The 11,180-nt window shown below is 44.9% G+C and overlaps 1 protein-coding gene across 1 annotated transcript in view; it reads right to left on the minus strand.

The window, feature by feature from the left end:
* Positions 1-11,180, minus strand: part of PLXND1 (plexin D1) — a 200,568-nt gene that overhangs the window by 187,301 nt on the left and 2,087 nt on the right. The window lies entirely within an intron of this gene.

The raw sequence follows: 11,180 nt of genomic DNA on the forward strand, positions 1-11,180 counted from the left end.
AGGGAGAGAGAGGGAGAGAGAGAGAGACTAAACCTAGGATTTCATTGGTATAAGGAACTCCCAGAGGAGGGAACTGTATCCACCACTGAAGGCTAGCACCTCCTCTGCTCAGAGGCCTGAGATGTTAAGTGACTTACCCAGGCTCACACAACCAGTATGTGTTAGCAGCAGCACTTGGTCACTGGCATCTCTGGCCTTGAGGCCAGATCTCTCTCTACTCCCTCATGCTGCCTGTCTGAAACTGGCCAGGACACGCATGATGGGAGAAGGACGAAGGTCTTGGTCATGTAAGAAGGAAGAGGGATAACCAATGGGCAGCCCACACTAGTGCACGTGAATCAGTACAAGAGTCGAGGAGGGGGAGAAAGAACTCCAGCACATGGAGTGGCAGGAGATGGACAAGAGTAACTCAAGATGAGAAGGCGTGGAGGGATTTCGAGCTACGCCGTTGAGACCATCGACCCATCGAGGTATTGAAACACACATAGTATCATGGTGCTTTAAGGTGTGCAAAGAGCATTACACGTATTTTTTCATTTAATCTTCCTGATGACGCTCTGAGGTAGGGGCTATTATTATCCCCATTTTACAGATAAGGAAACTCATCCTGAGAGTTTAAGTGACCAACTGGTCTAGGGTCAAATAGCGAGGAAATGTGTGAGAGAGGATTTGAACTCAGGTCTTCTTAACTCCAAATCCACCTAGCTGGCTGGAAGGGACTTGTCCATTTTACAGAAACAGTTCTAATTTTACAGAAACAGTGGATGTTAGATGACTCGCCCAAGGTCACACAGGCAGGGGTAGCATTTGAACCCAGGGCTTATGACACCACGACCATACCATTCTGCCTCCTCATATTAATATCAATAGTGGGAATGCAGCTGTCTGCAGCTGCAGGCTGTTGAATTAGACTGAGGGGTGCTCTCCCTTCCTCTGGCATATTGGAAACTAGGTACATCACCAACTAATAGAAAAGAAAGGGAAATCCCTCATTCGACCCTCTTGTCTTTTGGCACACTGGGGCATTCCAAGAATCCAATTTGTCTCTCTTCCAGCTCCCCAAAGGCTCAGTTGCTAGAGGAAAGGTAAGAGGTTCTCCCCGCAAGGACCTGTTTTATGGTGAGAATATAAGTGAATAAGAACATGAGTTCTCCAGTTATGCCCCAAACCTGGGATTCCCAACAGATCCATCTCTATGAGATGCAGCTCATGCCCTGATGAAGGAGGGGTCCTCAAACATTCTCCTTAAAGGTCTGCTTGGGCAGTGGGGGGAGGGGAGAGGAAGGGGAAGCACGAACAGAACCGTGACACAGATGTGAGTTATTAATTCGGCTCTTTCGGCACCGAAAGTCAATAAATCCTCTGAATCTCCCTCCTGGCGCCTCAGAGGAAGGAAGAAAGCCCTCTACCAGCACAGGAAGGTGTTTCTCTACACAGAAGGAGCTAGAAGGCATCAAGGATAGGGATTTGCGGTCAGAGGCCCTGGGTGTGAATCCTGACTCTGCCATTTAATATCTGTCTGTATAAACTTAGGCATATGGCTTGGCTTAGGTTTCCTCCTTTGTAAATGAGGTGGATCAGTCTCGATGATGGCTAAGACCCCTTCTATCATCCATCAGTTCTTAAGCTATCCAAATCACTTCAATTCATCTGATATTTACTGGGCACCTACTCTGCACCTGCATAGCAGTGGGGTTCAAGTCCAGGCTCTCCGGTCCCAGATTTAACGTTTTCTTCCCACTTACACCAGACTTCAGTTCTCCTGTTATAGAAGCCTCCTGATAATAACTACTCTCTTCAACAAGAGCATAGAAAACCCACTTTCCCTCTCTTTTACCCCCATTTGAACCTCACAACAATCCCAAGAAGTAGGTGTTTTTATTATCCCCATTTTACAGCTCAATAAACTAAGGCAGAGGTTAAGTGACTTGTCCAGGGTCACAAAGCTAATAAGTGTCTGAGGCCAGATCTGAGCTCAGGTCTTCCTGACTCTAGGCCCAGCGTTCAATTCACTATGACGCCTAGATACTACAGGAATAAAAAGCAATTCCAATTCCAATAGCATGAGGTTGGCTGATTGGGGGGTTAGCACATTAGTAAGTACCTAATAAATATTGAATGAATTGAAGGGAAGTGATTTGAATTGCCTAGGGATCACAGGATACATAGGTTAAGAGCTGAAAGGGACCTTGGCAGTCATGGAAGTCAATCCTCTTTAAAAAAAATTATTTTGAAAACTGTTATCTCAATATAATTTATTTCCTTTGCAGTCCTATGCATTTTATTTTATGCATTTAAAACCATGATTCCGAAAGCCAATACATAGGCCACACCAGACTACCAAAGGGGTCCATACATGAGAACCCCTAGATGACACAGGTCAAGTCAGAGATATTTAGAATTTAGGAGCTTGAAGGAATCCTAGGAATCTTGCCTATCCCCTCAATTTACAGAGAAGGAAACTGAGGCTCAGAAAGGGAAAGGATGATGGCCAGGGAACACAGTATGCCAGGGGCAGGGCTGGGTCCTGAACACCCAGGATGCCCAAATCCCAGGCTGACGCTCTCTCCACTCCTTGCCTCTGCCAACCAACAGTAATTCATTCCTCCCTGAAGAGGATACCCTTTGCTGGGGCTCAGTGAGCCATAGAGGAAATAAAAGGGTCATACCTTTTCATTCAAGCTTACTCTCTGAACCCTATAAAAATCACCACAGCAATGGCTGCTAAGGCGCTGGATTCATTCTCACTCAGTACTTTTTGCCCCTTAAAAGAAAAGGAAATATAATAAATGTCTTCAGGTACCCCAGAGCTTATCACAATGCAATTTATCAAAAATTATCATGCCTTTACCAAGAGGCCGAGCTTATGCAGGGCACTGTGGGACACAGAAAAGAGACACAGTCTGCTTGAAGAGTTTAAAGTCTCACTAAGATGACAAAACACACACACACACACACACACACACACACACACACATCTCCGTGTGATAGAGGGGCTGAGCTTATTCTGCTTGGCCCCATAGGGCAGAACCGAGACCAATGGACCAAAATGACAGGGGGGACATTTCAGATGTGGACCAGGGAAAACTTCCTCACAATCAGAGCCACAAAAAAAGGAAGGGGCTGCCTCGGGTCGAAGTGGGCTCCTGGTTATCAGAGATCTTCAAGCCAAGGCTGAACGATAATTTTCAGGGAATGTTGCAGGGGGGATTTTTGGTCAAATACAGTCTAGAAACTGACTGTCGAGTGGGTTGAGGTCCCTTTTAGCTCCCAGACTCTAATAGTCTATAAATAGATCAGAGAAAAGAAAAGGGAAGTAGGATGTATAGAAGGGATGGAGATAAAGTTGAAGAGGAAGGGTGGGGCCAGATTATGGAAAAATTCAAATGTCACTGATGAGTTTTGTTTTTCTTGCTTTCCCAATGAGGGTGGGGCAGGGTGGGGGAGGGGAGGAAGGCTGCCGGGCTAATCACTTTGGGGCATTATGCTACAGGCAATAGGAAGCCACTACAGATTTCTGAATAGATGATAAAAAGCAGAGTTTTCAGAAAGATGCTGTGACATTCTTGAGTTATTTAACAACTTTTATTGAGCCTCTTGGGTAAACAGCACTATATGCTGGACCCGGAACCCTAATAGATCACATTTGCATTGAGTTTTCAAGTTTCTGTGTGTTTTTAGCACAGCAACCCTGTGAGGTAGGTAGCATAAGTATTATTTCATCTATTTTGCAAATGAGGAAACTGAGGCTCCAAAAAGTGTATAAAGTATTATAGCGGAGCAAGAGCACAAACACAGGTCATATGACCAGCATCGTATCTATCCAATGGCCAGCATTGTATCTATCCCAAGCTGCTGCCTAGGAAAGAAGTAGAAGACATAGCCCACACCAGCACTAGCCTAGGGTGGGAATGGAAAGACAGGACACCATTACAGAGAAAAGGTGGAGTAGAGAGAATCTTGGCATAGAAATAAGAAAGCTGGGCTCCCAGTTACAGTTCTACAACTAACTAGCTATTTGACTTAGGGCAAATCACTTGGCCTCAGTTTCCCCATCTGTAAAATGAGGAGGTTACTCTGATGTCTAAATCCCTTCCAGCTCTTAACATCCAAAGAACCCACGACCAACAAAGCTGGCTGTCTTGTTCCTTGTCAAACTCATTTTCAAATATTTGGGAGTTCTGAACAAAAATCTGATTTCCCTGAATCTTCCTCTTCCAGTCACGGCAAAAAGCCCTCATGGTCCATTTCCCAAGTGAGTGAAAAATGTGTCATATCCCCAGAAGACAAAATTTTTGCTTTGGGAACATTTTGCTGTTGGCTTTGAGCTATCATTTCAAAATTCAAGTATCCAACAGACTGGGACTGTTTATATAAAGCTGCCCATGTGGCGTATTTGGGTTAACAAGCCTTTATCATACAAACCACTGTTGGACATCAAATCCCAAAATCACAAAGCACTGGGTTATGGGGCAGGGAAATGCAGAGTTTCTTTGCGAGCTCCATCATTATCTCCTGTCAATTAGTCAGCAGAGCTCCTCCAATGGTGGGATTGTGTTTGCCTGGCTCTCACACTCTCTCTCTTTTTTCCTTTGTCTTTGTGTTTTTATGTCTGTCTGTCTGTCTCTCCCTTTGTCTCTGTATTTTTATCTGTCTGTGGCCGTCTCTCTGTTCATCTCTCTTCCATTTTCTAAACTCCACTCTGTTCTCCAACTGTGGCCACCATTCACTGGCCACCAATATTCATGACCAATCCCAATACCACCAATACCATAATCAGTAACTACGGAAAAACAAAACAAAACAAAACAAAACAACTACCTCTTGGTCTGATAACTTGGGTGGCTTTCCAGCTAACCTCTTTCCTTCCCAACTCCAATAAGTGCTCTGCAGTCTACTGCAAGATGAATCTTCCTAACACACCACTTTCTACATCACTCTTCCTTGCTGAAGAGCATTCAATGGCTCCCTCCAGACTATAAGATCAAGTCAGCACAGAATCCCTTAGGGATCATATAAGCAGCTAGGTGGCCTTACAGTGGATAGATCTCTAGGCGTGAAGTCAGGAAGACTCATTTTCCTAAGTTCAAAGCTGGCCTTACACACTTACTAGCTATGTGACCCTGGGCAAGTCATTTAACCTGTTTGCCTCAGTTTCCTTATCTGTAAAATGAGCTGGAGAAGGAAAGGGCAAATCACTCTGGTATCTTTGCCAAGAAAACCGCAAATGGGGTCATAAAGAGTCAGACACTACTAAGATAACTGAACAATAACAAAGGGATCATATAACCCAACCCACACATTTTACAAATGAGGAAACTGAGGCCCAGAAAGTTGAAAGAATTTGCCAAGTTCTCATGTGCAGTTGCTAAGCATGGGGTACCAGAAAGAACAGAGGAGTTAACATCAAAAGACCCAAGTTCAAGTCTCCATTTTGCTTTTTATTAGCCAAATCACCACGTATAAGCAACTTATCATCCGTGAGCCTCAACTTCCTTTCCTCATCTGTAAGATGGGAATGACACTTTCACTAAACACTTCTTGGAGTTTTTGAGAAGAAAGTGCTTTCTAAACTATAAAGTGCTAAACAGATGTGAGCTGTTCATTAGTATTTCTGGTGCTTTTTACCATCCTGTTCTAATTGAGAAGGAGTACACATTGGCCTTACTCCATGGCCCAAAGTAATCAACATCTGATTTTATACAGAGAGGCATATAAGAGTAAGGAGCCTGGAACTTTAGTCCCAGATGAGTCACTAATTATTCAGTGACCTTTGCGTAAATTCCTGCCCCTCTCTGGGCCTCAGTTTCCTATCGTGTCAAATGAGTGTGTTGGATTAGATCATTCTTGGGATCCCTATGATCCTAGGAAATCCCTTAATTTTACCCTTAGCCAACCCTAAAGCTGGCTCCAAAACCTTTTTCTTGACCACACAGTATATCTACCCACCAAACACCCACCAGCTGAAAATCTCCTTCGCTGTCTGTGGGCAGGCCTAGCCAAGTGTGGCAAGGCTAACTGTCGAGCTGGGTCACATGGGGATGGATTTGGGGGCCACAGGAATTCCTGAAGACCATTGACTAAGTTGTGGAGGGTTTTTGATGTGTTGGTTGAGGGGGTACCCACACCCATGAAATCACAGACCCCCTGAGTCAGTAGAACTTTAAAAAGGTACAGAATTATGAAAAACAGAAGACAGCCTGGTGAAGGAAGTAGAAAGAACACTCTGGGCGTGAGAAGGTCTCCGTTTGAGATCTGGTTCTAACCTTTCTACCTGTGTGAGCTTAAGCAACCACTTTCTGGGTCTCAGTTTCCTTGTCTGTCAAACGAAAGGTTCGGAGTCATCTAGTTCAAATTCTCTTCTGTCTTCACATCCCATGATCCTATGAATGGGAATCCAAACAGCTGGATTCTAGTCCTTGGTCCACCATGAACTAGACACAATACCTTGGACAAGAACCATAGATTCTTCACCGGTCAAATGAAAACACTAATCTAGACTGTCTCTCAGACCGAAAGGTTCATAGATTCAATCAATCAATCAATCAGCCAGCACTTATTAAGCACCTACTGTGTGTCAGGCACTTTGCTAAGTATTGTGCAAAGACAGAAATTAAGTAGTGTCTGCCCTCTGGGAGCTTACATTCTACTGGGAGAAGTAACTTTTAAATAGATACAAAATAAAAACAGTAAGCTGAGAGCTGAATCAAGGTCCTGACTCAAAATCTAGCCTCTTTTCAGTGTACCTCAAGGTCCCATCCACTCTATAAAAAGAGAACAGCTTAGAATTCAGACCCCCCCAATATCCTCCAACATGCTCCCACATCTCTGAAAAGGCAAACAGAAGCCTGGGACCCACAAAACAATCGCAAATACTGGGATTTTCTCATGGCAACACAGGCTGGCCCTAACCATAACTTAACCCCAGAAGAAGCCGCCTCTGCTAATCTGTTCTCCTGCCGTATTCCCAGGGCTGGAGTTTAAGATACATTCAAATACTTCATTGTCTCAAAGGTGGGAAATTGATGTTAAATATTGCAGGGCTGAGAAATACAATCTTGCAGGCCCTGTCTCTACAGACCCGTCCTGGGACCTAGAAATAAAACACTGCCTGTTAACTTCTTGGCAAACTCAATGATTAAAAAAGAAAATCAGACAGATTTTCTTCCAAATTAACACAAGGGGGGGGGAAGATGTTCTGCAGCAGTGTATCAGAGCAACATTTCCAAAAGATCAGAACTTTTACAGGGTGTCTAATGCCCTCCAAGGATAGCTTACAGATACTGCATCCTGCAGATGTTTGACATTGCCCTCTCCCCTACCCACGTGCCCCCTCCTCTCAGCCCCTCAAAGATTCTTTAAGGCTGTTGACTGTCCCGAGGGATGATACAGCAGAGCCAGAGAAGACCCCAAGTCTGGGTTTGAATCCTACCACCAACACTCATTATCTAAATGACAATGAGAAAAGTACTGAATCCCTCGGACCCTCAGTTTTCACATCTGTAAGGTGAGGATAATAATACTGCAGTACTGACTGTGAGGACCATTATCAAATGCAATATGTAGGTGTCAATTATTATCATGGGATAGACATAGACGCTGAACCTGTTAGTTCACTGGTATAGGGCACTCCCAGAGGAGGGAACTCCCTCTACCAGTGCAGGTGGACACCTTCTCTGCAACTTGATTTTAATAACAATAATAACAGTTAACAATTATATAACACTTAACATGTGACAGGCACTGTGCTAAGTGCTTTACAAATATGATCTCATTTTATCCTCACAACAGCTCTGGAAGTGCTCCCTTTTACAGAAGAGGAAACTGAGACAAGCAGGTTAAACGACTTGCCCAGGGTCACAGCTGGTAAGTGTCTGAAGTCACATTTGAACTCAGGTCTTTCTGACTTCGTGCCTGGGTGCTCTGTGCACTATGGCGCCCCCTAGTGGCTCAATTTTTAGAGACCTGCTTAGAGGCCCTAAATTTGCCCAGACTCACAGTGTTCAAAGGGAGGACTTGAACACAAGTTTTCCTAGCTTCAAGACCAGTTTTCAATCTATTACCCCGCGTCACTTCTCTGTGAGGTGTTTCTCTCTCTCCCTCCCTCTCTCTCTCTCTCTCTCTCTCTCTCTCTCTCTAAAACAAAACCCAAACCATCCAGGATAATGGATGATGGGATAAAAGGAGTCAGAAGGGGGATAAAATGGGGGATAACCAATAGATAGCCCACATATTACAATAGTACCCCTGAAATATTACAGGAATCAGGAGAAGGAAAACCTCTAGCACATTGGGTGGAGACAGACAAGAAATACTCAAAATGAGAAGGCATGGCAGAATTTCAAGGCACACTGGGAAAGGGAGTATTTGACAGTATTGAGATCACTGATAAATTGAGGTATTGAAATATACATAGCTTCTGAGGGATCTCATAAGCCATGGACAGTCTAATCCTGCCCATTTTACAGAAAAAAAACTGAGGCTCAGGAAGGTTAAATAACATGCACAGGATCACCAAGGTAGTAAGAGACAGGGGTAGAATTTGAACCCAGCTCCTCCAACTCCAGAGTTAATACTCTTTTCACTGGGCTACTCTGCCTTCTCATATTAATATCTATACTGGAAAGCATGAATATCCATTAATCAATAAACATTTACAAAGTGTTTACTCTGTGCCAGGCACTGTACTAAGCACTGGGAATACAAAAAGAGGCAAAAGACAGTCCCTGCCCTCAAGGAGCTTACAATCTAAAATGGGAGAGACAAGAAGCAAACAGATATGTACAAACTATATACAGGATAAACAGGAAATAATTAAAAGAAGGAAAGCACTAGAATTAAGAGGGTCTAAACCCTCTTAAAGGGTAGAAGAGGGGATTTTAATTGAGACCTGAAGGAAGTCAAGGAAGGCAGTAGGTGGAGATGAAGAAGAAGCACGTTCCAGGCATGGAGGACAGTCAGAGAAAATGTCTGCAGCTGAGCGATGGAGCATCTTGTTCTAGGGCCAGGCAGGAGGCCAGTGCCACTGGAATGATGAGTATGTGTTAGGGAGGAAGGTGTAAGAAGACTGAAAAAACAGGAGGGGGTCAGGGTATGAAGGGCTTTGAATGCCAGAGATGATTTTGTATCAGATCCTAGAGAAATAGGTAGATACCTGGGCCAATGGACTCTTGAATTAGGCTGAGGGGACCCAATCCAATACTTCTTGGTTACTTTTGTCTGTAGAATCCATGAAAACCAAAGGAGAGATCACATTGGATTGGAGTCTGTTTGTTCTCCTGTACGAGGGAATTTAGGAGACAGGGAGGCCCAACAAGGGTCCCTGAGACATCTCTCTGTAGGAGGGCTGGGTTTAGATTCTAATGTAAGATAGAGGCGATCTCAGACAGATACAGAATTGTGTACTTCCAAATAATCCTAGTATATAGAAAACCAACCTTGAACCTGACCACTATCTACTCAATTAGGAGAAGAGTCAAGGGCTTAATGCACCAATGTTATCATTTCCTAAGCAAGAGACAGTGGTTTGATGCTATAAAGACCCAAATCACCACCACAAACCAGAAGCTAAAAAGTCGCAACCCTATTGGCTCCCGGGAATCCTGGCCCTGGTGCCAGCCAGGCAGCTGGCCCTATCTGTTGGTGCCAAGATGGCACCACTGAGCAAGATCATAGAAAGAAAGGGGGGAAAGGCAGGTCCTTTAACAGCTGACCATGCCCAGAAAACTTCCTGTCCCTTCCCCAGGGGCAGAAAGATCTGCCTGAGCCCCATCACCTGTCACACAGCCCTACCAGGGCCCACAAAGCAATCCAGATACATCTACATGTCTCTTTATTTCTCAAAAGTGAGTTTCTCAACTTAGGAAAAAATCAAATATCACCTCCCTCAAGTTAGTGCCTCTTTCTATAAGGAAGAAGAATGGCTCTATCTCTTCCATGCGTATATTCCTCAAAGTGGTTGAAAGGCAGATTTGTCAACTTTCCCCTGGAATCCACAAGGAAAAGTCATTTAGGTACCCTCAGAGCCTCGCTGGCCTGCCATTGCTGAACCCAGCCCAGTGCGCACAGAGAACAGCTGGAATAGCCCAGCATCCTCCAAAGCTCCTGTCCTCCCCAGCCCCCTCTAAGAAGGCAGCAACCCAGCAGTGCTCTGAGTCACCACTGGTCATTGGGGCCTGGGGAACGTGGGAATGAGGATGATTCCCAAAGGAAGGGGGAGTGGGTGGGTGAAAAACCACCACGTGCTTGGCTCTGTGCTAACCCAAAGAGGAGTCTGAGTAACTCCCATCAGACCACAAGTTTATACACACACACACACACACACACACACACACACACACACACACACACAGCCTTCTCTCCTTCCCAGAGGGTGCTGACTGGCCCTGGCCTTCCCAAGATCTGACGATGGTAAAGGTGATGCCAGCTAGACCACAGGAAGGTACACTTTGAGACAGCATCTCTTTAGCCTCTGCCTTTGATCTGAATCTACCAATGCAAAACAGCCCATTCTCTGCAACTTGTAGGCTTGGGGGTTCTAGGCTCTAGAGCAGAGGTATTAAACTCAAATAAAGACATCCTAAGGATCTCTGCAGCCAGACATCAACCTAGTAAACTGAATATTAACATTATCTGTGTTCCATTGAATTTTAATTTCTTTTGTTAAATGTTTCCCAATTACATTTTAATCTGGTTCTGGAGCACTGGGTTTCCTGTTAGACCCCTCTGGTCTAGAACATTCAGAGACTAAGTAATTTGCCCCCTGTCACACAGTATAAGTCAGAGGCACCACGGGCACTCGGGCCTTCTTCCTAGCTGTGAGGACAGCTCCCTAATCACTTTGCCAAGCTGTCTCTAACATCTAGGGATAGGAAAATTCTCCTCGATAGGAGCAAAAGACAAGGTTTAAGGGTGGTGGTAAGGGTCAAGGACGGGGAAGGGAAAGCAAGGGTCCTCCCAGGTGTCTCGGCCACAGATTTGACCCCGCTATTGGAGCAGGACAGACGCTTCACAGCTGGGACTTATCTACTCAGCTCCACAAACCCAGAGAAGCAAGCAGCCGGGCCAGGTCACTGACCCTTCCTAACTTCCGAGAAGGAGGGAGACAGAGAGAGAGAGCGAGAGAGAGCGAGCGAGAGAGAGAGAGAGAGAGAGAGAGAGAGAGAGAGAGAGAGAGAGAG

Source organism: Vombatus ursinus, unplaced genomic scaffold, assembly GCF_900497805.2.
Source record: "Vombatus ursinus unplaced genomic scaffold, bare-nosed wombat genome assembly UNPS02014773.1, whole genome shotgun sequence".
NCBI classification, from domain to species: domain Eukaryota; kingdom Metazoa; phylum Chordata; class Mammalia; order Diprotodontia; family Vombatidae; genus Vombatus; species Vombatus ursinus.